Consider the following 27,516-nt stretch of genomic DNA (forward strand, 5'->3'; position numbering starts at 1 on the left):
ATCGCAAGAATGTCTGATCTCATCAATAATATATGCAACGCCTTATCCGAAACTGCCAGCTAATAAGTTTCAGACGCACTTAAGAGTGCAACGACAGATACGAGTTGACATGGTGTACGCACAATCCAATGCTGACGGTTATCGCTTACTTCAAACGCCTGCCATGCATTTATGCTTCCATATAAGAAACTCGCCCACCAAAGTTCGATTCTCGGGGAATCTTCTCACGTGTTCGATGCCGCGCTATTCGCAAGAAAAACTTTGATGAGATGCTCAACAACATAAGCGAAAGGACAAAACGAAAGAAAAAAAAATATAAGAGATTGCAGAGTCTCTCAAGTTCTCATTTTTGCCTCTGGCAAGTATATTTCATAATCATGCATCACCAAAAGATCGAGTCCAAGCTAGGTCTTTTCTTTATGCGCATATACAGCATGAATATATTCGATCGCTTTCCCAACTATTTCTTTATCGCTAGCTTTTCCTCTTCTTCCCTTGTGGGACACACTACCCACTTCGGCGCAAGCCACACACACACACACAGGTGTATATATACGAAGCTCGAATTTTTCATTTCGCTTTTTTTAACCTTTCACTTCCCTCCACGCCCATCCTCCGCGACTCAACGAGGCGCGACCCACGCAGAGAATAAATTTATCGTAGGTGGGGCGGAAAGCACCTTCCGCGAGATAACCGGAAATGATTTAGTGCCCCGCGTTAGCTCCATAGATAGGAGGGGAGCAGGCAGGGCGCTAAATGTGTATCCTCTTGCAAGCCGAACGAAGAGGTGGCCCGCATCGCCCGCCTCTTGAGGCGCAACAAAGGGAACGGGCGAAAAAAAAAAATTACGAAAAAGAGGGGGGAAAAAAAGCGGCGTAATAATAAAAGCGTCGGAGAGGGCACCGGTGGTAACGAGACCGAAGAAACGTATATACATACGCCGATGGAGGTGCCAATGAAGGGCCGCCTGCAGATTTCCGAATTTGACCGCGGCCTTCCGGCGGCGCCCCACATTCGTCGAAATGTCGAGCACCCCTTTACGATATGCGGCTGCCGCGGTTCGGTTAACAAGGGGCGTGTGCAGCGTAAAGCAAAAGCGGCGCTTTGATGTCGCCGATAGAGACGTCATCGGAGGAGCGGGTCACATGGTTGGGGGAAAGTGGTAGAAAGGAAGCTGAAATGGCCGAAGAACGTAATGATGATGATGATGACGACGATGATATAAGGCCCCCTTTGAAAAAATGCGGTGGCGCCAGGCCCTAAGTGCGCCCTTTTTAATCTGTCTGTTGCGTATAAATATTTAGTAATCGAAGTGAAACGGGCCTTCTCTGCGTTCGTATATGAGCATTCGTTATTGAACGCCCACTAAGAAGCAGTATCAGGTTAATCTAGACAGGCAAAGTAAGTTTCCAGAACCCTCCGCATTACTGCGAGTTTATCATTTTCAAATAAAAAAAAAGGAAACACGGATTACAATGTAACTATTACAATACGCAAAGCCCTTCTGTCTACTTTTAGGAACCTTTTCTGCACCAGTCCCAAATGTAGGAACGTACAGCTTCTGAGAGAGTTCGAGCGTAGAAGCAAAGCCAAGTTTTAATTCACCGTAACATGCAAGTCGCGATGTGCGGTGTTAAAAGAAAAGTCCTGTAAAAAAAAAAAAGAACAAGACCTCTAAACCGTATTTAGTTGTGGGTGCTGTGCGCTGCAAACTGCGCACCCTACAATCGGACTCTCAAGTGCCAGAACTGCGACGGCCTTAATGTAGCAACACAGATGGCTTTAACGGACAAAGCCATGGACCACAGCTTAACAAAACGCTGAACTCTGTTCTGAGTCTGCTTTAGCAGCTAGAGAACAACCACAAGCAACGCAACGCCGCTATAAAAACACGTCCCAGTGAGAAACGGTGCAAAACGGCCGTTCTCCTCTCTTAAATGGGAAAAGCACGCGCTATCTAAAAGCGCAAATCTTTTAATAATGCACACTCGAACTCAAGTTATTCGATCTCGTCGTGCCTGCACTTACGGGACAACATTTTAGGCGCATCGCGGCCGCTAGCGTCCTTCGATGCGCGCATTAAAGTTCAGTGCGTAAAAAAAATACTTAAAGAAAAAGCAGGGAAATTCTCCACAGAGCGTTGCCGTGAAAGTCGGAAGTGTAATCAGATAGTCGGTAAAGAAATCTGAGCCTTTAAAAGAAGAGCGCGAATGTCGCAGACTCTGAACCACTAAAGAGAGTCTCCAGACCATTCGCAGGAAAAACAAAATAGAATAAAAGAAAAGAAAGTAGTGGTAGTTGGGGGGGGGGGGCGACAGCAGGAAAAAAAAGTCGCATTATTGAATTGTTCTGTACTCGGGAGTCGGAAGCCCAAAATCCGCGCCATATAAAGGCAAGGAGCGCAAAAAGATATTCGCTTCCAGGCATTATTTCATGCGTTTTGGCCAGAGAGAGAGATAGAGAGAGAGGTAGCAAAAAAATAATAACAATAATGCATCAGAGCAGAGTAACCCAGCAGGGCGGTTTCCCTCAGCTACTTGTACTGTGGGAAAGCTCGCCTGACCGAGTGCCTCGAAAGAGCCTGAGAGATTCAGATATATCCAAAAACATCATATAAGAGAGGGAGAGAGAGAAAGAACAGCGACAAAACTCGGGCGCACAAAACGAGATCGCCTGGCGACCGAGAACGAGCTTAGCGCGCATCGCGCAGCGCCGGAGGCATAAAGCGGGCACCACAGGCACGCGCGCGGCCAGCTTGGAAATGGCGCAGTGACGCGATTAGAGCAAAGCGACCAAAACAACAACCGCACTAAAGCACGTGGCTTTGTCCACGCAGCCAAATAAAACGAAGAAACGAGGAACAATAACAACGACGACGAGGAGGAGGCTACAGAGCGTATCGTTTTGTCCACGCATGCGAAGTGAGAATGAAAATGAAACAAACGAAAAAAAGGCCTCTTTGTCCATACGAGTGAAGCAAAAGAAAGAGTCAAAGAAAGGAAGTGAGGACGCGATAGTATAGAAAGAGACACGACGCGTAGTCATCCATTTTTCACAAGGAACGTCGACGGTTTTCCGAGCTGTTTGCTGCGCTGCATAGCTCGGTGGCGCGAGCGGTGGTCGCCGTCGACGCACAGAGACGAGACGACAACGACGCGCCGTTCCGAGGCTCGGCTTCGGCATTTTTTTTTTTTTTCCGCCTCGCGAGACAAGCCGGCCACTCAAGTCGCTGGCCGGTCGAGATCGTCCGCTATGCGCGGTCGCTGTCTCTGCGGTTCCTGCGAGGAAACTGGAAAGACGCCGAGATCTCACCAATGAAGAGCACTATAGGAACTATGCTACATAGCCACGGGTGGTCGACCTCAGACGGCATGGGAGCGCTCAAACGGGACGAGCTATGGTTCCGTTCTCAACTCGGATAAATCCTCTCTGCCGACAAAAAGAAGAAAAGAGATGGAAATGAGCTGCAAACAGTGTGGCTATAGCTTGACTCAAGGGAAAGAGGAAGAAATAGAATTGACTACGAGCAAACGTCTCGCCAGGCAGTAATATAACGGTGAATTCATATAGTACCAAATAGAAACTGGTTCATTTAGGCGGAAACAGCGCTGTGGACAAAGCGAGGGCAAGTGTGTGCCCTCCCTTTCCGCAAACCTTCCACCGCCAACACGACTTCGTGCATGCACTGAGCAAATAAAACTAAAAGAGCCCGTTTTCGAAAGCAGCCTCGCTGCTCGTAGAAGGTTGTGCAGTTTTATTTGACTGAACAACCTTGTACGAACATCAGCAGTATAGTCAGCTACCTAACGCGTTTTAACGGATTTAAATGCAGCCATTGAAGTTACAGTTAAGCGATGGCTTAGTGTCTCGCTTTCTTTCTCCGTCCGTGCCTCATATTGCAAATATCGCTGCTCGCACTGTTAGTGGACAAGCAGAACAGAAGTCATTTTGGCCGTGGCAAGAACAATGCAGGCACGCCGTGATAGATGCCACCATCGCATCAGTGGCGATGGTAACGCAATGAGCCCAACCGCTCGCATTCACGTCCTCAGGTGAAATGCTACACATGAGCTAGAAAGACGACGCCAAGTGTTCTTCAAGTCGCGTTGGAATGCGAGCAACACAGAATATTACGGGAAAATTACCAGCTTAATCAGGTGACGTTATTGGAGCACTGGGTCCCACCACGGGCTAACATCAAAGAAAAACTTTACGATCTATATATAGTTGGCTTCAATAACCGCACTTAGCCTCCTTTCCACCTAACCCACTTCCCAAGATATACCCCGAGAAGCCGTTAAACATATAAGTCTATCTCTCTCTCTCTCTAGGGATCATGCGATGCTTCATAATAGCAATCAAACGGTGGAATGCACGGAAGCTACTAGAATCCCGTGCTATGGGGTTCGAGCCTCAGCAGACGATGCTCTCGTAACGCACGCAACCGTGCGGCGAGTGCATTCGCCCGATGGCGCTCCTGATTGGTTAACGCCAGCTGCGGTCTCCATTCCACAGTCTCCTTATTGTGAAACAAAGTAAGGCAGCGTGGGCCCCGTTGCGCTGCGCTGATTTCCCCACGTTACACGCAACAGTCTCCTAAGACTTAGCGCACGCACAAACGTATCAACCTTCGCCAACATTCCAGCAGGCGCGCAGATGGTGATGGCCAAACTCGCGGCGCTCGCTTTCCCTTGCAGCAATAGCTTCGCGGACAAGCAGCAGAAACGTGACGTAACTAAAGCACGGCTTCCACAGAAGTATGTCTGCCCGCCGGAAACAAAGCAAGAATGGGCACTAATGAGCACGACGAAGGAAGATAGAAAGCAAGCAAACAGAGGGCGCGAGAGACGCGATGAGAAAAGGCGACGGAGCAATGGCCTGGTGCCGAGGCGGACGGGCGCGCAACCGTACGCTGCTCTCCATCGAGCCCGAAGGAAGAAGAAAAGCTCGGAGCGACGTCGTACGCTGCAGAGGAAAGAGCATTCATTTGAACGGGTCCTCTCGGCTCGCTTGTTGATTGTTTGGCCTTCTTCCGCGGCGCCGCCGCCGCCGCTTTCAGGGCTTTCACGCAGCGCAGCAACGGACCGCCGGGTCTGACGAGAAGAGGGCATGTCAGGATTTAAGATGAGCACGCAGGGGAAAGAACCGGGGACTCGGTGCGAAATGCGAGAGAGAGAGAGAGAGAGAGAGAGAAGCGGAGGAGGTGCCACTAATTTATCGGCGGTGCAGACACGCAGTGGCAGCGGTTGCCGCTGCTTTCGGTCGCGTCCGCCGACCGGACGGAGAAAGCGCCAAGCGGCGTCGTCCCCCCACTCCCCTTGGTGGTATAACAATGGCGTCGGCCCAGGCGCGTTGACCTTGAAGCCTGCGGAGAACTCGTAAAAAACTTCCAGCCCGGCGCCTCCGTTCGTGGCTGCCCGAGGGGAAGAAAAGAGCAACCCGACCACAGGCGCAGCATCAGCAGACTGTTGCTGGAGGAAGAAGGGATGGAGTGGAAGGGGAACACGCGCAGGCAAGCCCCCCCTTCTTCACATTTCCCTGCAGCCCTCAAGCTTCGAGAAGGGCCTACCAATTTGACCACCTTTTGGTTGCCTTGCTTCAGCTGTTGCTGGCACGGGCGCCTCGTTTGACGAGCTTCGAGAAGATTGAACGGTTCGCGTTTATTCGGGGCGGCGGAATCTCGAGGAGAGTGACAAGAGTAACGCGGCTTGTACACTTGTCCTTTACCCGCCTCTACAACCATTCAGAGCCCTTCTTCTTTCTTTTCTTCTTGCTGCTATTACGACTTCAGTTATATACAGCTGGTCCCACTAACAATTCCTAAGCACAATGCAACAGAAGATCGTCTTAGATTGGCTAGCCACGATGCCTTCACAGTCTTAAGCTTAAGACGATAGCCAATGAAGTCTTACTGTAAAGGTCAGAACCCAAGGGTTATGACTGACGAGACTACTTCCAAAACACATCATATTCGACTAGGGAGTACTAGAAACGTCAGCAAGGTACGTCACGGTAGTACCGTACGCGCGTTCGAAGTTTAGAGAGAAAGGTGCCAACAGCGACTCCCACTTATGCGCTCGCGCGGCAGGGGTATGCTGTAGCACCACTATGGTCTGAACCTATGGTCCACAAAAATGAGACACTCCTCAAATCGACGTGACCACTGTAACGACAGGCTCGGCATCATTGGACGTGCGCCGCCATCAGCCCCACAGTGGCAATGTCGGATTATAAGCGACTCCTTAGCTGTGTCATCGCCGTGCAGTCTGACCTGAGTAGCAACTATTATATACGGCTGCTAGGAGAGCGACAAAATAAAGAGCCGTCTCGCAGAGTGTCGTCAGGAAGAAGACTGCGACGATTCGTAATGGCGGCAACCAACGAGTGACGAAAGACGAGATCCTCCTCCTGCCAGCCTTCTCCGAGCAAGCCGGACAGACAGAGGCACGCGAACAGCGTGGCGCGACCGCAACAAAAACGAACAGATGCCGCGCGAAGACGGCAGACGGACAGCTGATTGAGCAGATTATCTGCGCCCCGGCCACAGCGGTAAAAAGAACAGCGGGATACGTGGCTTCTTCCCCCGACGCGACACTGGAAGCGCTGGTACCTCTCTCCCAACTAACGTGCAGCACAGCGAAACGTTAGTGGTGCGAAAATGCTCACATGTTCCTCCGCAACGAAACGTAGTCCCCTCAGTTGAGCCTATTATTATGGCAGTACAACTGAGAAAAAGAGAGAAAAGGAGAGAGAGAGAGATGCAATTTATATGAAATCTAGACAGGTTTGCTTCGTGACACGTCTATGATACTCCGGGTGAACGGTATTATAAATGGAAAGATACACATAGGACATACGACACTTAACACACATAATACAGCATACGATATTAAGTTATCTCGTTCATACCCGAGAGCTGATGGCTGAAAGCACACAGGTTTTTGTTCGTAAGAGTTTTCTACCGCATGAAGACCACCTTCGATAATAGCGGGGTTTAAATTAAAATGCGCTAAGACGACCCGCTTGAGTCTCAGAAAAACCCAATGCCGACAGTGAGTTCTCAGGTACGTAAGCCGCTCGCGTCCCCTGATCTAAATATGCAATAATAGTGTTTCTAATTGGCCTCCGCTTGTTCGTATACGAATCAACCTAACGTACGAACTGCTTTGTCAGTGAGGGCTCAGGCTAGCATTTACTTCCAGGACGCGCTGCGATAGTAGGCACATAATTTTGTACCATCGTTCAAACTAAGCAATGCATGACCCCGCGAATTATGCAATGAATACCGATCGCCACGACCGAATGACGTGGCCTTCTATACAGGACATGGCACCGTGACGTTGGACTACTAACCAGTTAACGGAAATCCAATATTAAGATAACATGACACAGTCTCTCACCGGTCAAGACAACTGTTTTTATCAGAAAGCGAGCCCAAGAGCCTCGCCTAAATGTCGCGTTCTACTAACTGTGCCACTGCGCTGCACAAGAGCACGCACACCTACAAGGTATGCGTTCTCGTTTACCTGCTGCACGCAACTGGCTGGACAAATTCACAGCTGCCCGGACCCCGCTCCCTCGCTGAGCGCTTGTAATAACGACCATTACTTGCGTCTCAGCCGGGAAGAAAGAGACGGGCATTATTTGCGCGCGAAAGGAACTGGGCAAGGCGAAACGCGCGGACAGTGCGAGTTCTAGCTCGGACGGGGAGGTGGAACCGACGCACGCCAATACAAAGGACTCTTTGAAGACGTCCGCCGCCGCGCCGAATGTGCGCGCACGTAGATGTATGCGCGCATCCACGTGGGTCACGAACCCTGTCAGGTTCATTCCCCATTCCCGAAAATGCGCTGGGCGACCGGCTAGTAGCGCTTGCTTCGCCACGGGAACCTTCCACCACTCCCTCCGCGAGCAGCCACACACGCACGGCACACCGGCGTGGCCGGCTGACAAAGGCCGTTCTCTTCCTTTGTACCGCTTCCCATCAAGTCTTCGAGGTGGGCCAGCTGGACGACAATAGGGGACACCGATGCAGATATGTCCCGGGGCAGCAGCCGGGGGCCCAGCACCGGAACCGCTGCGGTGTATGTTTCTCTATTCAGCCTCTCCCTCGCCCTCTATCCAGGGCGCACAGGCTCGCGCTCGCGAATAGTGCACGGTTGTCGTCAGACGTCAAGAGCTGTTCCAAGGTGTATAATAAGTGGATGAGCCGTTCCTCTTCAACATCTCTCAAACCAGAAACCTCTTTCCGTTTGTGACCCCTATAGTGAGAACTGCCCATTTTCGGTTCGTCACTGCCAATGCGCTGGTTGTTTACACGGGGATTATGAGGTCGCTGGCCCTTATCGACGACATCCACAAAAAATTTTCGGCGGCCATGGCAAGATCATGGCGACGGTTAACATTTTCCTTGGGTGACGTGGCGCTCTCTCATATAGACGCGATCGCTTACACGTAGTGAACGATGATTGCTAAAAATAGCTGGTTGACAGTGTTACGGGCAGCAAAGAAAGCATCGAGGCACCTTACGATTCCGCCCGGAGGTTCAGGTATACCACATGACTTTCGGTGCCTTCCAGCGACTGCCCCGAATGAATCAGTCTCAGGGCTCAGGGGCGAGTGAGCCGCTCCGTAACTCGATATCAGCGGCGGTCACAGCGATACGTCGATATACAATGTGGTAAATGTAACGGGACGAACAGAGCACTGGCCCTGAGGTTCGAAGTCGCCGCAAAGATACCCTCAGCCCCTCGACCGGCACAGCTCAGATTATACAGCTATAACCACCATGGATATAGGTCAGAAAGTTATGGCCTGTACGCCGTCCAGGCTCGCCGAGTACACTCGCCGAGAATAAGTGCAAACAGCCTTGCCCGAGAATGGCCGTTCGTTCCCCGACGAAAGTTCGATTTCGAAAGACGAAACTGCCAGATCTGCAACAGAGAAACCTCTATCGCATGAAAGTTACGCACGGGAGCCCGCGTATACGTTTATACACGTAATTAACCTGTTTAGACGTTGACAGACAGACAGACAGACAGACAGACAGACAGACAGACGGACAGACAGACAGACAGACAGACAGACAGACAGACAGACAGACAGACAGACAGACAGACAGACAGACAGACAGACAGACAGACAGACAGACGGACAGACGGACGGACGGACGGACGGACGGACGGACGGACGGAAGGACGGACGGACAACAAGAAACTTTTTAAAAATTTAACGAATTTATAATGTTGTGTACACGCCACAATGGTATCCCGTGTCAGAACCCAGAACCGCGCTCCTCGTTAAACATTGTCCTTCCCTGAAGAAGGGTTTCGTACAAGGATTCTCATTCGTCTGCGTAGTTTCTTCTTTCTACTTCCTGACTTTGTATGCACTCCGTTCCCTGTCCGTTATTAGTCATCTCCACACGTGTTCACCCGAGACACCCTCTCAACATAGAATAAGTGGACAAAGCTATACTTAGTTTTCATCGCAGGCGGACGGAACTACACCTGGGAACACGCGGACAATGTATACCCACCACGGCAGGCCGACCACCGCGAGCGACGCGCAACAACATACTAAAGAAAGAAGGCGGGCGGTGGTCGAAAAAAAAACCAATCCGACAGGGGGAATTCGAGGAACAAGAAGAAGAAGAAGACGAAGGAGGAGGACAGAGAGAGAGAGAGAGAGAGAGAGAGAGAGAGAGAGAGAGAGGCCATGACAGAGCGAGCGCTGGCTCCAACCGTGCACGTGATGCCCTTTAATGAGCTGACGACGTTTCGGCCGCGGCGCGCGCCCCTCTTGTCATTGTTGCACCGGCGGAACGCGCTCGGCCAGCCCGTGCTTCGCGAACAATCCCCTCGCACCCCCTCCTCCTTTTTTGTTGCCACCTCGCTCTTCATTTTCTGCGCACGCGTCTTGCAGCCAAACGAACTGATAAACACGTTTCCGCGCACGCAGCGGGAGCAGGCGCCGCAGCGCCTTCCTGCCCGAACGACGAGGGAGACGGCGGCAGGAAAATGGACAGCGCGGCTCAGGTTGCCCCGTGCAGCTGCCTGCGCGACCCTCGGCAAGGAAGACCCTCGCGAGCAGAGTCGAGTGGGTCGTTATGTTGAGACGGCGTGAGCAGCTCCTGCTGGGAGCACGTTTCGCTTGGTGCCGCGCTTCAAGTAACGACGGGGGGCTTGCACGTTGCAGGCATCCAAAACTATAAAACTCGCGTTAGCAGAAAAAAAAAACAAGAAAGAACTGAAGCAGAAGAGAGGCGCAACATGCAGAAAAGGGAACATGCGCCACTACGAGCAATAGTTTAAGAGATCACGGCACCAGCGATAATAAATTTTTACCTTTTCTTCCGTGGCGGCACTTCGTCACGAATAAAGCTATAGAATCGTAGCAAATACGAGAGCGAAAAAAATTTTTGTTTGCAAGCAACTAGCGAGAAGAACAAGCGCAAACGAAGTGCTCAATTTTTCGGTAGTTACAATCCCATGAAGTCAACAGGCAATGAAGCCAGGTAAAGCGTCGCGGAAATCCACTATTTCTTTTTCATATTTTTTTAGTGAGCAGAAGAAATAATAAGAAAAACGCAAATCAAATTGGATTAAAAGACAACTTGCCAGAGGTGGCAGCCGATTCCACATCTCTTGCGTTATGCGTACAATGCTCTACCATCAAGCAAATATTACTGGTCACATGCGCATAAGAACCTGACCCGGTAATACTTACCAAGCAGCTTTTATGCGGAACATGCACGTACAGACAGTACGGCCTCTTGAACGCAATTTGGATGTCCAGTTTCCATGTTTTTCAAGGTGATACTGTGGCAGTAGAGCGCTTGGACGCGCAAACGAGGTCAGCGTGATCGCCCCCCCCCCCCCCACCGTTCTTTTTTTTTTGGCAGGATGCCGGCAATCCTGAAGCCACGGCCCGTATTCAACAAAGAAATCCTTACGCTAGCACTGCTTCGTAAGACGCGTCGGTAAATCGTCACACCGGACATATTGCCGAAGGCGGACGTCACCAATGGCAAACAACGCTTACGAACAAAAAAAGGTTCGCGAGTTCAATCGTACGTGTCTCGAGTCCTTTAAGAGAGAAAATGAAAAGGTATATTAAGCCCCACTATTCCGAAAGCCGCATGTAACCAACATCCATAGGCACGCATAAATACTGCGGTAGAATATGTGAGCTTGAAGCCGGCGTGAAGCTGCATAGTCTGGCAGCGGAAAATAAATGGGCTGACCGAAGCCGGGCGAAAGCGTGCGCGCACCATTATGGCAACGGCGACAGGACGGTCCCGTGATTTCGACCATGCAGCACACATGCCCTAAACACGGGAAGATAAACAAAGTAGATGAACGATCGTCAGTGAACGTTCTAAACGCCAGGAAAACGCCAAGGGGAAAGACGAGAGGAAGGAACAGAACTTTTGTAATGGATGCATTCCCGATTGTAACACAATTTCCCGACCGTGCACCGCTACACGATGAATAAATTCAAACGCTGCTCCCATTTTCCCACACATTGAGCCTACAAAGCTTTCTTCGCCTAAATCAATGAAAAGTAAGAAAACGAATACAACTTTTCCAGCAAGGTCTTACAAGAGACAGACTAAAGAAAGCAAAAAAAGAAAATCGTTGTGCGCGCTATATTCTAGAAGCGCTCGGAGACGCGAAGCCTGCCTTTCCTTCACGTCCGTATAAGCGCTTCCGTTCGAGATTAATGTTGTTACCTTCGATAGGTTTGTTTTTCTTTTGGAGCCTTTGCGCGCTGCATTGCACTACCACATTTTTCTGAATCGTCGTTTCGTACGCTTTCTCGAATGGACAATGTCTTTCCGGGAAGCTGTGCGACGCGTGGACGAGGAAAAGGGAGCCTACACGAATATCCGATATTTCGAATCGATGCATTCGACTCGCCAATCTAATATTCGGTTTCCACGAATACTCGATTATTGTCTAACATTAGGGTTCGACTGGTCACTCTGAAGTGTCCGTTGTTAACAAACTACTGCCAATGCGATGATATTACTCTTTGTGCTCATTAACAAAGTGCCCACTTAAAAGGGGCTCCCGAAACCTTTGCGCGCAGTGATGAAAATAAATCCCCGTTTCTATTGCCGGTTTCACTTCTTGTTCCCCGTTTAACACGGAACAAAAGAAAATAATATTTAGGTATCCGATTCAATACCAAAGCTTTATTATTCGACCAGCACTCGTAGGAATGCTGAAGGATTGGGCAGCCCCCTGGGCCGCGGCGCTCGCATATCAATGGGAGCTAAATGCAAGAAAAAAAAAAGGCATTCATGTACTTATAATTCGCACGTACACGTTAAAGAACATCGAGTAATCACAATTAATCCAGAGACCCCGCTATACCATGTGCGTTAAATCCCAGTAATATTTTTCTTAGCGGACAACCCGAGTTTGCTCGAAAGTACAACTCACAATGGAAAATATACACGCCCGGTACGTGCAGGAAAATAAATATAGAGAACGTAAGAAAACCAGCCAGAATAAATCACATGTTAGGCATCGTGCTGCCATCGCCATCGCGCCAGCTTAACGTTGTTTCTTCGGTGACGCTAAAAGGCGTTTCTTTAAGTAGCGACACCCCCATACCCCACCAACGGGTCCATTGTTTTATACCTTTTCTCCATCCACGGCTTTCGATTTCTCAGTGGGCGCCCGTGTCTCGTGGTTTCTACAGGGTGCGCACTCTCGCGATGAGGTCGCGCTAGATAGGGAAGACCGAGCGCCTAAAGAATGAAAGAAAAGAAAACCTCGGCAGGACCCCAGCCAGAAGGCAGAAAAGAAAGACGGACTAGTCCTGTCTCTTTAATCACACTCGCCTTGCTCGTCTCTCTCACGTTTCGCAAGACACGCAGACTCTGGACCTTGAGCCGCTTTCCTCCGAGCAAGCGCGATGAGGCAGCGTTCATGGCCGCCCGACCGCTGAGCATACCGTGCAGTCACTCCCTTGCTTGACAGATAAGCGAAGCGCTCGCCATGCATATTGTTATCGCTGCTTCGCGGATCGGCGCCGCCAGAGAACGTTACGAAACGGGGTGTTTCACGCAACTTCGACCCAAACTTTTCAAATATACAAATGCTACGTGGCTGGACAGAACCAAGATAACGTTGTTCGCCGTCGATTGTAGATACTCAGATTATTTTATTGCATACCGGCTAATTAGATAATTTGTCTTAAATAATTAATCAACTTGTCAATTATTATAACCAAATGATAAGTGTCCATGAGGAAATTGTAGCGCAACATGAGAAACTCCCGATACAGCCTTCTGTTGCTCAATGCGTGCAACATGGAAGTTTTTCCGAGCGTGAAAGAAGCCCGCGAATATACGCAAAATTGCTGCGCGACTGGCCACTCGAGGCACTTTGCATGTATTCGCGGGCTTCTTTCACGCCTCGGAGAAAGACTTCTATGTTGCGCGCATTGAGCAATAGATCGAAGGCTGTATCGGGAGTTTTGGTTCAGTCCTTCGTTCAGTCCAGCTACGTGGCGTTCGCACATTTTGAAAGTTTGGCTCAAGCTACGTGAAACACCCTGTTTGTTGACGTTACACTTCGTGCTATATAGTGCGCAGTGCCACCGAGCTTCTTATGCTACAGTCGAGAAAGCTACCAAAGCTATGTGAGGCTTCTTCGCTGTAACAAAGAAGGAAGATAGCCCTACTTACATTGCTTTACTCGATATTTAATAATTACATTGGAAGCCTAAAGAAGTAAGCGATTTCACTTTAACTCTGCAATTCGCAGTTATACGTACAGGAAGAAGACGCTCCCTGTGAAAACATATAGTACGCGGCTTCTTATACAGTGGATAGCTCGTTGCCACCACAAGCGTATCAATAACAAGTGTATTGATGACGTGAAAAGTAGCGGAAAACGCTAATTTATCTAGCTGCTTAGTTGAGCAGCGCGAATGGCGAGGCGAGCCGAACGGATCGGACTCACAATTGGGCACGACGCTGTTCAATTTATAGGGTTTGCAAATAAATGCTATTGGAAAGCTCGATTTCGTCTCTCTCTCTCTCTCTCTCTCTCTCTCTCTCTCTTTGTCAGTACGACGTTATCAATACTCTCGCAAATGGAAGTGTGCATATATTGCAGTGTACGCGCAAGCTCCGATTGAATTTGCGAGTTTAAGGAAGTGGCTTCCACGGTGTCTCACGAACACGTACACTTAATTGAATCCACTATACCGTTACCCAGCACCTGGAGCAGCATTGCAGGCGAACAGCCAGGCTAACATTCTCCAGCATATCAATAAAGTTTGTTTCTTTCTCTATACCGTTACAAACCTATGTAGCAGCGCGACGAGAAAGCGATCAGCAGAATCACTTCATTACTCTGAAATCTCCTTTTCTGGCTGAACGTCACCATATCAGCCAGAATAAGCTGGTGTTGCAAGTACTTCGAGACAACATTAGGTATTCAAGAAGCCGGCTACTATATAGCTAAAACAAGCAAGCGAGCACACACACACACACACACACACACACACACACACACACACACACACACACACACACACACACACACACAGACGCACACACGGAAATAAATAAAAAAAATGTTTCCGTGACTCTTTCTTACCGCTCAAAATGCAGCAAAATAACGTTTATGCGCGCTGAGAGCACCTATCCGGCGCAGGCGGGGAAAAGTGCGCGTAATGAAATCAGGCGCACCTTCCTCCATTCGGCACCACAACTCGCTCGCGGTGTAACGAGCGAGGCGGTTCTTTCACCCTAAGGCAACAAATAATACAGAAAAGATGGAGGCGAACAAGGCGCGTGCGTAATGCAGGTCACAGTATCATGCATTTCCGAGCACCCTAGAAACGACTATTACGCTCTCGATTTCATTTCCCTCCCGCCCACCGCAGTCTCCCGTCTCTTTCGAAAGCATTTGCCGTTTCATTTCCAGCGGTTCTTCCGTGCGGCAAGGGATATAGCACCGCGATCTCGTTCTCACGGCACCTATACGTACGTGTCAGAATACTCGATTGCCCTAACAGAGAAATCAAGCCCCGAACGAAACAGCACTAACGACTTTAAAAAATTGAAATCCAAGGTCGCGCACAGGCGCGCCACAAGCAGTCCATATAGAAAGTTCCAGAAAACACGTAACACCCGAGAAAGAGAGCAAAAAAAAAAGGAATGGAAGATCTTCACCTTCGCCGCGACGAGAAGAAAACGACCGCCAGCCACGGAGCCGCTTATATAGCGAGAAGTGAAACGGCTGATTCTGCATTAAGGGCCGGGCCCCGCGCCGGGTGTCCCTAGGGTGCCGTGCTCAACTACGCGGTGTATGTGCGTGGAAAGACCGCGTACAGCTCCACTTGAGTGCATCTCTCTCGCTCTCTCGATTTCTCGTCTTTCTTTCTCTTGTCCTCCATGTTTTATTCCGCACCAATTTCTTCTTCCCGTTCCACGCACTCATAACGCCTCACATAAGCGACTGCTATAGAGCTGGATGCTTTCTCGCGTTCTGCACACCGGTGTGCGTGCGTGCGGAACGTGTCTCATTGCCCGCGATTTTCTCCCGCGGCCATTTCACTTGTTTCACAGGGCAACGGCAACGTTCTTTCAATTCCGGCCCCTCCAGCTCTGCGTCTCTTGCTGTCTATATAGGAGCATCCAATCTCTCTTTCTGCTTCTTTCTTTTTTTTTTTTTTTCAACTTCGCCCGCATCCTTTCCTCTCCTTTGATAAAGTAGGGTCTGCGGAACAGCGCGATCGAATGAGCCCCGCTGAGAGAGAGAGAGAGAGAGAGAGACGTGGTAATAGAACCCAGTGTGCGCCGCGCCTTCTTTATAGACCGTCGCACCATGCAGCGCTGCGGCCGATATGTGTACTCCTGCTGACGCTGCCGAGAGTTCGGAATCGCTCTAAAGTGGCTTAAGTGTGGGCTTGACTCGGCGCTGAGAATCCTTCTATACGTGGCTTCATCATGGCTGGTTGAATCACACTTCTTGAGCCAATATCAAATCGGATTCGGAGAGCGTGGGGACTCGGCGCGCAGAAGGGTGGGAGGGTGGGGGGGACGACTGACGCGAAATCGACCATGATTGAAAACCCGAGTTTATTCGGACAGAGGAGGTGAAAAAGAAAGTACCTCACTTTTAGTACTGACGGCAATGTATGCTTTGCATATATATATATATATATATATATATATATATATATATATATATATATATATATATATATATATATATATATATATACCTCGCCGTGGTTGCTCAGTGGCTATGGTGTTAGGCTGCTGAGCACAAGGTCGCGGGATCGAATTCCGGCCACGGCGGCAGCATTTCGATGTGGGCGAAATGCGAAAACACCCGTGTACTTAGATGTCGGTGCATGTTAAAGAACCCCAGGTGGTCGAAATTACCGGAGTCCTCCACTACGGCGTGCCTCATAAATAATCAGAAAGTGGTTTTGGCACGTAAAACACCATAATATATATATATATATATATATATATATATATATATATATATATATATATATATATATATATATATATATATATATATATATGTGTGTGTGTGTGTGTGTGTGTGTGTGTGTGTGTGTGTGTGTGTGTGTGTGTGTGTGTGAATATATATTGTATGTCCATGCTTCGACGTTCTAGTGCATCAGCAGCGAGATTATACCCCTGTGAAAGCGCAAGGATGCTGAATTGTGTTAGAGCGCCTGGAAGTCAGCATCCTTCTCTCCTATGTGAGCGCGCAAAGAGAAAGCCCTGCTGAAATATTAAACATTAAAAAAAAGGAAATAGTCTGCCGAGGTATCACGTAGAGCTTGGAATAACGTGCACTTCTATTTGCCCTAGAGAACCAGGTAGGAATAAAAATAAGCTTTATCTTCGGAATTGCTGCTAAATAATAGAACGAAAACAAGACGTGCTTACGATGTTTCTTACACACACACACACGCACGCACGCACACACGGTCCGGAAAACACACACGGAACGAAAAAAAAAAAGCGGATGCGCCGGTCGGTGTACAACACATGCGGTTTTATACGGTGTCGATGTTGGCGCATTCATAGGGGCGACGACGAACCTATCAAAACGGGGCGCGGTCTGCCCGTGACGGCTGCTCAAGACTCCATTGGACGAGAGCAAATGGAGAAATTCAAAAGAAGCTTTGAAGCACGAGCGCGCAAACCGCAGCGCTTTAAACCCGGTGCGCTTTCCATCCTCAGCTGTCAAAACCACTCTTCCTCTTTCCTTGTCCTCAGACGCTCGCGTCCTGGCGCGCGACCGTGAAAAACGAGAGTCCGCCGCAAGGAGTGCGAGAAATCCCGCACCGCGCCGCTCGGCTCGCATTCCGGCTGCGTGCGTGTGTACACATTCTTCACGCAGAGCGCATTCTATTACGACGACGACGGCGAGCGTTGGCGAATGGGCGAGAAAGCCGGCTACTCCTCGCGCCGACGACGCCGGCACAAATGAGCTTGGAATGCAAAGCGCGGCGGATGCGCGAGGAGGACAAATAAACCGTGAAGGTAAAGACACGCTATCGCAGCGCCGGAGACAGCCACGCACACGCGTAAGCGCGCACGTGCGGGAAATACAAGCAAGAAACAAAGCAAAAGGCCGAAGACGAGCCGAGACCGCGGCCTCATCGCAACACGCGCGGTTGCCGCCTATTCAATATTCAGGGCACACGCGGCTGCCGAGCAAAAACCAGTCGCTTCGAGATGCTGCCGCGAGAGCTGACCGGTTCGCTACTCTTCTGCCGCTGTGCGTTCATATTTTTGTCCCATTAAGTACCGTGCAGCTTTCTGTAGGGGCTGCAGTACCGCACTGACAAAGGTTTTCATTCTTAACTGCGTTGTGACTGGTCTTTGCCATCGCTATAATCTAATTATGCGCAACACCTGGCTGGCACCATGCCGAGCTTCCTGTACGCGCACTTGGCATTTCACTGTGTGTAAAAGGGACCGGGTAGAAATTTCGCGAAGCTGTGTATATAGGCTATAGAACGTATTCATAACAATAGATGTCGTTCAACCGTGGTAGCGATGCTGTATAGTCTTGTCGAAATCAGCCACCCAATAACAACGGACACCGTAGCACACAGGCACATCGCAAAAGACGGACACAGGATACAAATACACACATGGCACAGGGTGTGTCTTTAAAACAACGATAAAAGACCATACTTGGCGGACCTATAGGCCAAAGGCAGTTTCGTTCTTCAAACAGTTTGCTTTCACCTCAAAGAAATGCTAAGATGCGCCCACCGCAACCAAACACTTCCAACATCGCGTCGCGCACATGAACGAACCGAAACACCTGCACGGGAGTATACCCGCACGCGGCTAGTGATCTCAATGCTTATGCATGTTCAAGCTTCCACCATAGTGCATGGTTTTAGCGACATGAGAACTACATGCTGCCCGTGTATCTCGTATGGGTGTGCGTGTGCATATAATACGCCTGCTGCAGCAATCCGGCGTGCAGCGTGCGGTTCCTGCAGCGAAGCTCTTCGGCCGATGCGCAGCGTTTCAAGGGAAACGGATCGAGTAAATAATCATAAACGTACATCGAGCGATGCGCCTCCCGCTGTCTTTTCGTATGCAGGACCTGGCGACTTCGAAAGCACTGCACGTTTCTTCTGGACAAGGTTTCTCTCTTTTCATCTCTCTTTCCATTCGTTCATCGGCCTCCTTCACAGACGCTGCGTAGCGGCCGACGTTGTAGACAAATATAAACTTATGGAAACAAAGATAGGATGGGGGGGGGGGGCGGCCTCGTAAACTGATGGCTATACATCTGCCCACGATAGTGATAAGGCACGTAGCTGTCGCAATGAAACGAAACATCCACGCGAAAGTAAAGCGAGAAACATGGCAAGTCAGCCGGGCGAAATGTTTTGATCCAATATCCTGACATTGCAGGAAAAACTGTTCAGTTCTGGGAAAAGAAAAATATAGAAATAAATTAAGAGAGGACTAGGCAAGTTCGTGTTGCTAGATGGTTGCCCAGAAAGGATTGGAAGACAATGCAAGCCGCCTGCCTCGTCTTCTAGCTCCAATTCATTTCTCTATTTTATCTACGCACATTCTTTAGCATCCTATCTATTCAAGCTGTTACACAGCTTCGTATTCTAGCACGCACACTCTCGTTAGCTGAGTAGAATACTGCACGTGCAAGGCGCACCAAACTGCACAAAATAAACCCTTTGCTGCAACTCCGACCTCTGGCCTGACTGCACCAACGCGAAGCGTCTGTTTTATGTCGGTTGTGGTTGGGGGTTGCTTTGACGACAGCTTATTCAGCACTAATTGGAATGGCTGAGATTTCTGCGTGTGATCTCTGCAGTCGCGAGTGGAACATCGACCACCTATTGTACCAATGTCCTCAATTTGAAGCACAATCTATGTCCAACTCATTCAGGAAACTAGATGATCATCTTCCGATGAACAGGCAATACTAGAACACCGTCACCGCCGATCATCTGCTCAGAAGGCAATGAAGGCACTTTTGTGCTTTCTGGGAACACCTGGTTCAATTGTGCGAGCGCCTTTGGCTCTGTATAGTACTGTTCACGCCCCGTCTCCCTTTACCTCTCGCTCTCTCTCTTCTATTCCCCTTCTCCCTTCCGCCAGCCTAGCGTAGCCAACCGGTCTCTTGGCTGGTTAACATCCCTGCCTTCCCGTTTATCTCTCTATTTCCCTCTATGCAATTTCGTCTTTTCAATAATGTCTGTCTATTTTACTCTTAGTCTCAGATAAGTCCTCCTTGTGCTCTGTTGCTGCAACCGGAAACTTGAATTCTGAGCAGAAACAAAATATAATGATGCTGCGACTAACCAGCCGGAATAAACCGCCTTCATTTACATTTCTGAATGGAGCAAGGAGTCGAATAACGCCTGTGACTATAGCACCCGAACAACTTTTACATTCTTCTCTCTCAAGTTCTCAAACCCAAAAGGATCACTGCTCCTTTGCGCGAAAAAGGAAGTCGCAGTCTGGTTGGGGCGCTCCGCAATCCGAAAGTTCATTTCGAATGGTTTAGTCGACCAGACTGAATTGCTAGGAGCAGCGCGGACTTAGCATAGTTAACGCGGGGCAACGCGCAACGCATCTAAAACAAATACACGTTTCTTCCTCGACAAACGCAAACGCAGTTTCTACGTCCGGACTGTGCTTCTGTGTGCCTGTATCAACTACTTGTATCGCCCAAACATACGTAAAAGCGTGAGAGAGGGCAGTCGATTTCACTGCGTTCGTGCGTTATTCCAAAAGCAGGCATAAAGTGCTGCTGGCAAATCCGAGCGCTGCGTATCGCGAAGAAAACACGAAGCTTTACCATAAGGATAACATGATCACGCGTACAGACTGCCATACCCAAGTTAAAGCGAGGAGGCATAAGATAAAAATTTGGATGAAGAAATTATATTAGAAGGAAGGAAGGAAAACAAGAGCTGAAAGACAGAGAGGTTACCAGATTAAGTGTCCAGTTGGTTACTCTGCACATGGGGATGTGGTAAGGGGTAGAAAGGATGAGAAAACAAGATATATATTAAAAAGTTGATCATCATTTTGCACACTTTATAGTTTTTCAATGAGTACTGTTTCCCTTTAAAAGCACACTAGCGCTTTTAATGCAGTTTGTGCCAAAGTCGGCTGGAACCAGGGTCCAAGATATTCAAAACGGTAAGCAGAGATTAGCATGGATGGAATGAAAAAGGACAATAAAGATTCCGGCAGCCTTAGAAAATCTCTGCAACGACGCGGAATGCGCGCACAATCCGAAAGGCAGCAAACCGGCGCGTGATCGCGCAGCCACGTAGTACAGCACACACAAACACGCGCTGCGATTAGAAGAGGAGGAGAGCTGGCGCTGTAATCCGGAAGTTTGAATACGCAAACGGGCGTTCAGTATGTGCGTACGCCCGAAAGCCACACTGTAGCAAAAAAAAAAAAAAAAACGCTGTGTATATGCTTTGCTATAGGTAAACTTTGACGTATATGGCCCGCAGGGCCGATGGGCTTTAACTTTATTTATCCTTCTTATTTCTCCTAATTTTTGCACTAGCAGCTCTGCATTGGTACAAACAAGGCGAAACGTTATGCCAAAACGAGTGCGCGTGAGAAAACAACCGAAACGCGAGCGCCGTTTTCTATACACGAAGACCGTACCGGGCTCCATGAAAGAAGGAAAGAAAGAACGATACGAAAAGAAAATAGACAACAGAGCCTGCTGCTTTCCAGCAGAGAGAGGCGGCGGATCGGCGCTACAGAACGCAGCGCAGGAGGGGAACAGGGTGAAGGGGGTAGCAGGAGGGAGGACCATCATTTCTCCTGTTCGGAAAGCCTTCGCTCAACAAATCTGTCCGGATTTAGCGCTGATCAAACAGCGTTCCGGTGTGAGCGCTAGGTACGCATTCGCTCTCGACAATAAGGGCAAGAACAAAGCTCTCGCTCACTGTACCGCAATAAAAAAGCAAAAAAAGAAAGAAAGCTGCAGACATCGAGACGACGCAAAAAAAAAGAAAGAAAAGGTGGACGCTCCTTTAGCGCTTGCTGTGGTGTGTGTACGCAAGAGGGAAAGCGACGCGTATATGGACGGATTTACGCGGAATACGCAAGGAACACGCAAGCACAGAAACACGCGAATTCTTGCCTCCCGAATCATTTCAAGTGTTGTAAGAAAGGAGAGGTTCGGTTGTTTCGCTCGGAAAAAAAAATATTTAAAGAAATTAAGCGCGGATTGATTCAGCTATAATATAGAGTTCACGTCAAAGATTTTCTTTTTCTTTTTTTCGGACGGAATGCTTACTTGAAATAATTTGCGGAAGTGATCACAATAATATCGCAAACCGCCAGTGTGACATCAGTAGCTTGTGGCAGGGTATGAGGACGTTACCAACAATTGCGACTTCGACGCTAAATTTAGTTCAACGTTTCGTCCAAAGTCATACTTTCGACAAGTAGAGTAACCGTTATGCGTGGAACAAGCAATATACCTAATTCGCAACAATGTAAATATTAAATCATATATACAACTCGGGACACCTAGAGGGAACACCACTGATATCGCCCCCATCTTTCTTTCGTTTCTTCTAGAATCTCCGCTCTATGCATAACAAATTTCGCCACGCGTGTGCGAAGAATCAGATAAATGAGTCTACCGCCGCCACGACCTGTTTTTCTTGAGGCGCGCGAAAGATTTTCGCCGCTTGCTTTGCCGTAAGTCCTCTTTCCCTGGCGCCGCGAAGTACAGCCGCCACCTGCAACTCTCATTAGGACCCTCTCCTTTCGTCGCCACCGTTCTTCGCAGCGTAACAAAGCTCCGCTAGGCGCTAAAGAAGCACGCGGTCGTGCCCGAAGACGGCCATTAGCGAAGAGCCCCGTCGCCCAAAGGGACTTCCCCACGCCGATATTGCCGCACTAAACAGAGAGAGAGAGAGAGAGAGAGAGAGAGAGAGAACGGGGAACTCGGCCTCCACCGACGCATGGGCTCAGCCCCAGTCGCCGAGGCGCTAGAACCGAAAAGGAAACGATAGCCTGCCCCGTTCTCTGCTCGAGTGTTCTCGCAGCCAACGCAAGGCTGCGAGATAAGAGAGCGCGATAACAGCAGGGCAGCAGCCCGCACAACACCGCGGCAAACGCTCCGCGCCGCCGCCGCCGCCGGGAGCTACAGGTGTTCGCGAAACTTCCCGCTCCGAAACGAGAGGGTGAGAGGGGCGCGCGCGCTGTTCGGCAGGAGAGCACGCGCGGGGTTCGCGCACGCGTGACGGACGACCTCAGTGCTTGGCGTGTTTTGGTGACGCGCTTTGCCGAAGCGAGTCGGCGGAGAGAGATTTAAACGAAAATAAACAACAACAAAAATGAAAGTTGTCTACCTGGTTGGTTGTGACTTGCTTCGCTCGTCCCGAAAGCGTGGTTATTTTGCTGGAGAAATACGTGATGTTTATACAATGTTACGTGCAACGGACGCAACTGTCCCGAGACATAGTCGTTCATGGTGCGATGACAAAGGTGAGGGAGGTATTTCATAACTGTTGTTAGACAAGCTCGATCACTACTACTTACAAATCGTTGTTCTCGTATTCTTTTGTTATTTTTCTTTATTAATATAGCAGCTTGTTTGGCAGAGAGGGTAGCGATTAGCTACAACCAAGCATTTTAAACATTTTAATTATTTTTCTTTCACTTTCGGATAAAGAAATAAACACACGTATTAAATGTGAAACACACAGTAAATCTGAAATGCCTCAACCATTTCAACCTAAGAGCAAGCTGTATCTTTTAAATAGATATCTTCGCGTTCCAAAAATCAACGATCACGAGACCCTTATATTGAGGTTCACGGGAAGTAATACCCTTCAGGTACCTGCGCTACCTTTGTTCGCTATGTGTCAGTGCAGTGCGCCTGATTCTGGAGGAAGCGTAGCTTTCCCGACGAACTGCACTTTCGACATGACGCGATAATTTATTTTTATGGACGGCAACGCCTTTTGGTCAACTAAATCTCTTAAGTGCGGCATTTAGGCATAAGACCAACTCAGCGTGCCTCGTAACCACTGCTTGTGCGCTGAGCCACACGGCAGAAATTATTTTACAGTGAAGCTGTTAAGGGATATTTTCCCCAGGATCATGTCCGTGTGTAGACACAAAATCCCGAAGGTAATGCAACACCGGGCCGACCCGCGCCGGAGGTGAAGCAGGCACTAAGCGCTCTCGTTACACGGGCCGATCCCGGAGATAGTGCAATACAGGGCCGACTCGCGGCGTAGGTGAAGCAGGCGTTCTCTATCCAACGTGGGCCGATACCGAAGATAGTGCAATGCCGGGCCTACCCGTGGCGGAATTAGGTGCAATAAGGGGTCCACATACACAGCTTCGCTGGTCATCCTTCTTCACAGTGTGGAAGGGCACAGAGTTTTCAAACAAGGGCTATGAATAAACCCACCTCGCGCGCACAACCTCACGTACAGTTGATTGTCGTAAAAAATCGGGCAATCGACGAGTTGATGCCGGAAAAACTGCGTGGGCTGTTAGTGTATATATATATATATATATATATATATATATATATATATATATATATATATAAGATCGCATAGGCGCAGAAAACTCTGAACTCTTTCTAAACGCTGCCATGCCACCACGAATGTTACCGTTGCACTGCAGCCACCTCAACGATCATGAATGTACCGATCCAGTTGCAGCTAAGCAAGAACGCAAGTGGCACGGATGAAATGACATCCTCTAGAGCCGCAGAGAAGTTCATGCAAAAGATGAGGGAAGCCTTGATGAACGAGCGAAATGTAGGTCAGGTCATTTAACGAGCAGCTTAATTGAGGGCTTCATGGAGATGACTTCGTTCGATGCGACGTGACTGCCTCGTGCAAGATATACGCAATCGCACTAATTACGTGCATTTCATTATTTCTCGCTCTCTCACACAAGCACACACACTCGTCTTTTTCACGGAGTTACGCATTCTTCAGTAAAGGCCCGCTATAAACGAAAGCGTCTGTAGCGGCTATGACGCATGCTGTTAGAGAACATTAGCCCCCGCCGTGGTTGCTGGTGTTGGGCTGCTGAGCACAAGGTCGCGGGATCAAATCACGGCGGCCGCATTTCGATGGGGGCGAAATGCGAAAACAACCGTGTGCTTAGATTTAGGTGCACGCTAAAGAACCCCAGGTGGTCAAAATTTCTGTAGTCCTCCATAAAACGGCATGCCTCATAATCAGGACACGGTTTTGGCACGTAAAAGCCCATAATTAAATTTTTAGAGAACATTATCACGTTTATCGTACGTATGCTGTAAGTGAAAGCGTCTGCAGTGATCTACACTCACAGAAATGATGTGTGGTTAAGTATAACTTTATCACATTTAGAAGTTTCTCCTTTCCCTTTCAATATATCTCTCTGGCCCTGCTAAAGCTGACCGAGTCAAGAGTGCTAGTCCACACTTGTCTAAACTAATGCAGCGTTTTTTTTTTTTTTTTTACATATAAAGAAACATATGTCTGACAGGCTGATGTGCGTTAAGATTTACTTAATACTTGCAGAAGCATTCTCTGATACGTGAATGATGCATAAAGATAAGCAATTGAGTAATTACCCACTGATAATCAAGCTATATTTTGCATTCACGTTAGATAAAAGAAATCGTAGTGGTAGATACTCGCTGAATCTGAATTCGTACGCGAAGCGCTTGACCTATAAAATGGAATAATTCGCTTGGAAACCACGCGAAAAGCGCTCAGCAAACGCACCCTGATATGGAAAAGACGCAGAAATATGTCGCTAGCTCAATTCTTTCGCTATACTAGAGCGCGGACGCGTGACACGGCGTATGACAGCTGTTCGCAGACAGCGCGCAAATGAATGAATCTACCAAAGAGAGAGAGCGACAAAAAAATGAGGAAGGGACGAAACTAGTTTCAGTCCAGCTTGATGCCCTTGATTAAAGGGTACAGACGGAGAGAGAGAAAGGAAACCACCGGGAAACCCGTTCTTAGAGGGCAAACATCGGAACTTCGGGGACGGCTCATAGCCGAACCACCCTTTCCAGTTTTATTACGCAACAAGACGTCGATGGGCGAGGAGAAAAGCCGCCAGGCTGAACCAAAACACGGCAGGCACGTGCTAAAGGCAAAGCGTAGAAAAGGAAGAAGAAAAAGAAACGAGTCGGCACTACAGCTGCCCGGCTACAGAAGAGGACATCGGCCTATTGCATCGAACGGCAAGCATCCAGGCGAGCTCCGATACCGTCGGTGGACTGGTTGGAACGATGATTCGTGGCCAAAGGAAGCGTGTATCAAATCTTGCTTCGAAGGAAGAATGGGAGAAAAACGAAACAACAAAGGAGCGTGTACAACACCCTCTAGCTGTGTACAGGTGGGATTATTAACGTTGCACGTTTCGGAATGAAACGGCCCTCGTACCGGAGATTAGCGCTTGGCACGGCCAATAATGATTGCCAGGCGAAGTCTCCGTGTGCCTATAAGCCGTAACGAACTCCACAATTAACTTGCCGTCGGCAGCAACGTTGGCGCGAACTTGGACACTTCGTTATAGGATGATGAAAAAAAAAAAGAAAAAGAAATTACGGTTTCTATGCAAGGATGCAATATTTATCAATCACGAAAGTAAATCGGTGCCGTAAATAAACGTAAGAGCGCTTGAAGAAGCGAGTGTGGTTGACTATGGTATAGCACGTGTCAAGTTTGAATGACTATTACGCACCTTGTGATGCCGCGTTCCTCTTCTTTCCCAGCAGAAGCTCGTTGACTCCAGTGGTCTTTGACGAACAGTTGAAGAGATATTTAGGGGCCAACTTGCACAAACGAAGATCGGCTCGGAAACACACTCTTTGCAGGAAAGTTCACCGGCGCGTGAGCGAAATCCAAAGGGGTAGGGGTTGATGAAATGCAAGGTGAGCCGAGACGGGACCGTTCGCTCACGCTACGCGCAGCCGGAGTGAGCGTCGGCAGGCCAACTAGCGCTTACTACACCTGGACGAGGTAACAAACCGCACGACACACACAACTTAAAAGAATCGCGACGCGACCTACTCGACGCGCACCAGCGTAAAATGTTGTTGAAAGGAAAGCAGCGCTTGGGAGAGTCAGGAAGACCGTGTGAGTATAAAGTTGGCGTGCGTGTAGCAAACTGCCACGCCGACTTTCGAAGGTGGCGCGCGACTTCGCAAGCGACGCACGACGATACGACTGGGACCTTCGCCGTCCGAAGGCCGTCTGCAAACGACCGCGTCGGCCTGCCCCAAGCAGACGGACGGGGCGAACGCCGCGGCAAAGCGAAGCGGGGAACGAGAACCGGAACTGCGTCACCTTGCCGGAAGTGGCTCGGGTCCGCCCGACTGGAGCTCGCCAAGGGGGGGAATCGGCGCACCGCACTGATGGAGGGGCACGGCCACGGTGGTCACGGCGGCCAAACGGATCATTGGACGCAGCATGAGCCAACAAAAGTTGGCGCGCGCGTAATACCAAAACTTTGCGTAGACTGGGAAAGACCTGTCCTGCTCCGTTAACGTTGGTGATGAGCTTTTGCTAACGGAGTCCCTTGCTTCGAGCGGTGCTTTCTCGGGCATTCTGGCTGATTTAGCAAATGAAGTGTGCCAGCGAAGACGTGTGATACTGTTTAAAACAAAAGCCGACCTCCGTGGATGACAATGCTTTTAATTCGTTCGAACTGTTTTTCGCTGGCCGTGCCTTCGTTGCCATCAGTAGCCGATGCCACAGCTTACGAGTAATTCTTGCGCAAAGCAATGCTGTACGGCTAGAATACATGTAAACCAGATATGTCGTAGAATGAGGTAATTCGAATGATCCGAAAAAGAAACTGTCGCAACTGCAAATCCACTATGGAGTGCTTGCTATATATGGCTCATTATTATTCTTTCATTATTATTATTATTATTATGTGCGCGCGCCTGTGTATGTGTTATGTGTGTGTCGGCATGCACTGCTCTTCCTGTGAATTGTTTTGCT

General features: G+C 49.1%; 1 protein-coding gene across 4 annotated transcripts in view; it reads right to left on the bottom strand.

The window, feature by feature from the left end:
• Window positions 1–27,516, bottom strand: part of LOC142572018 (uncharacterized) — a 273,133-nt gene that overhangs the window by 227,754 nt on the left and 17,863 nt on the right. The window contains exon 1 of one of the 4 annotated variants that reach the window (XM_075680810.1): window positions 26,252–26,817. The exons of 2 other annotated variants lie outside the window; for them this stretch is intronic. The gene's annotated coding sequence lies outside the window, so the exon portion shown is untranslated. Of the gene's footprint in view, window positions 1–26,251; window positions 26,818–27,516 lie in introns of those variants that run through there. One more of the 4 variants, XM_075680807.1, reaches the window with a different exon arrangement.

Source organism: Dermacentor variabilis, chromosome 2, assembly GCF_050947875.1.
Source record: "Dermacentor variabilis isolate Ectoservices chromosome 2, ASM5094787v1, whole genome shotgun sequence".
NCBI lineage: Eukaryota > Metazoa > Arthropoda > Arachnida > Ixodida > Ixodidae > Dermacentor > Dermacentor variabilis.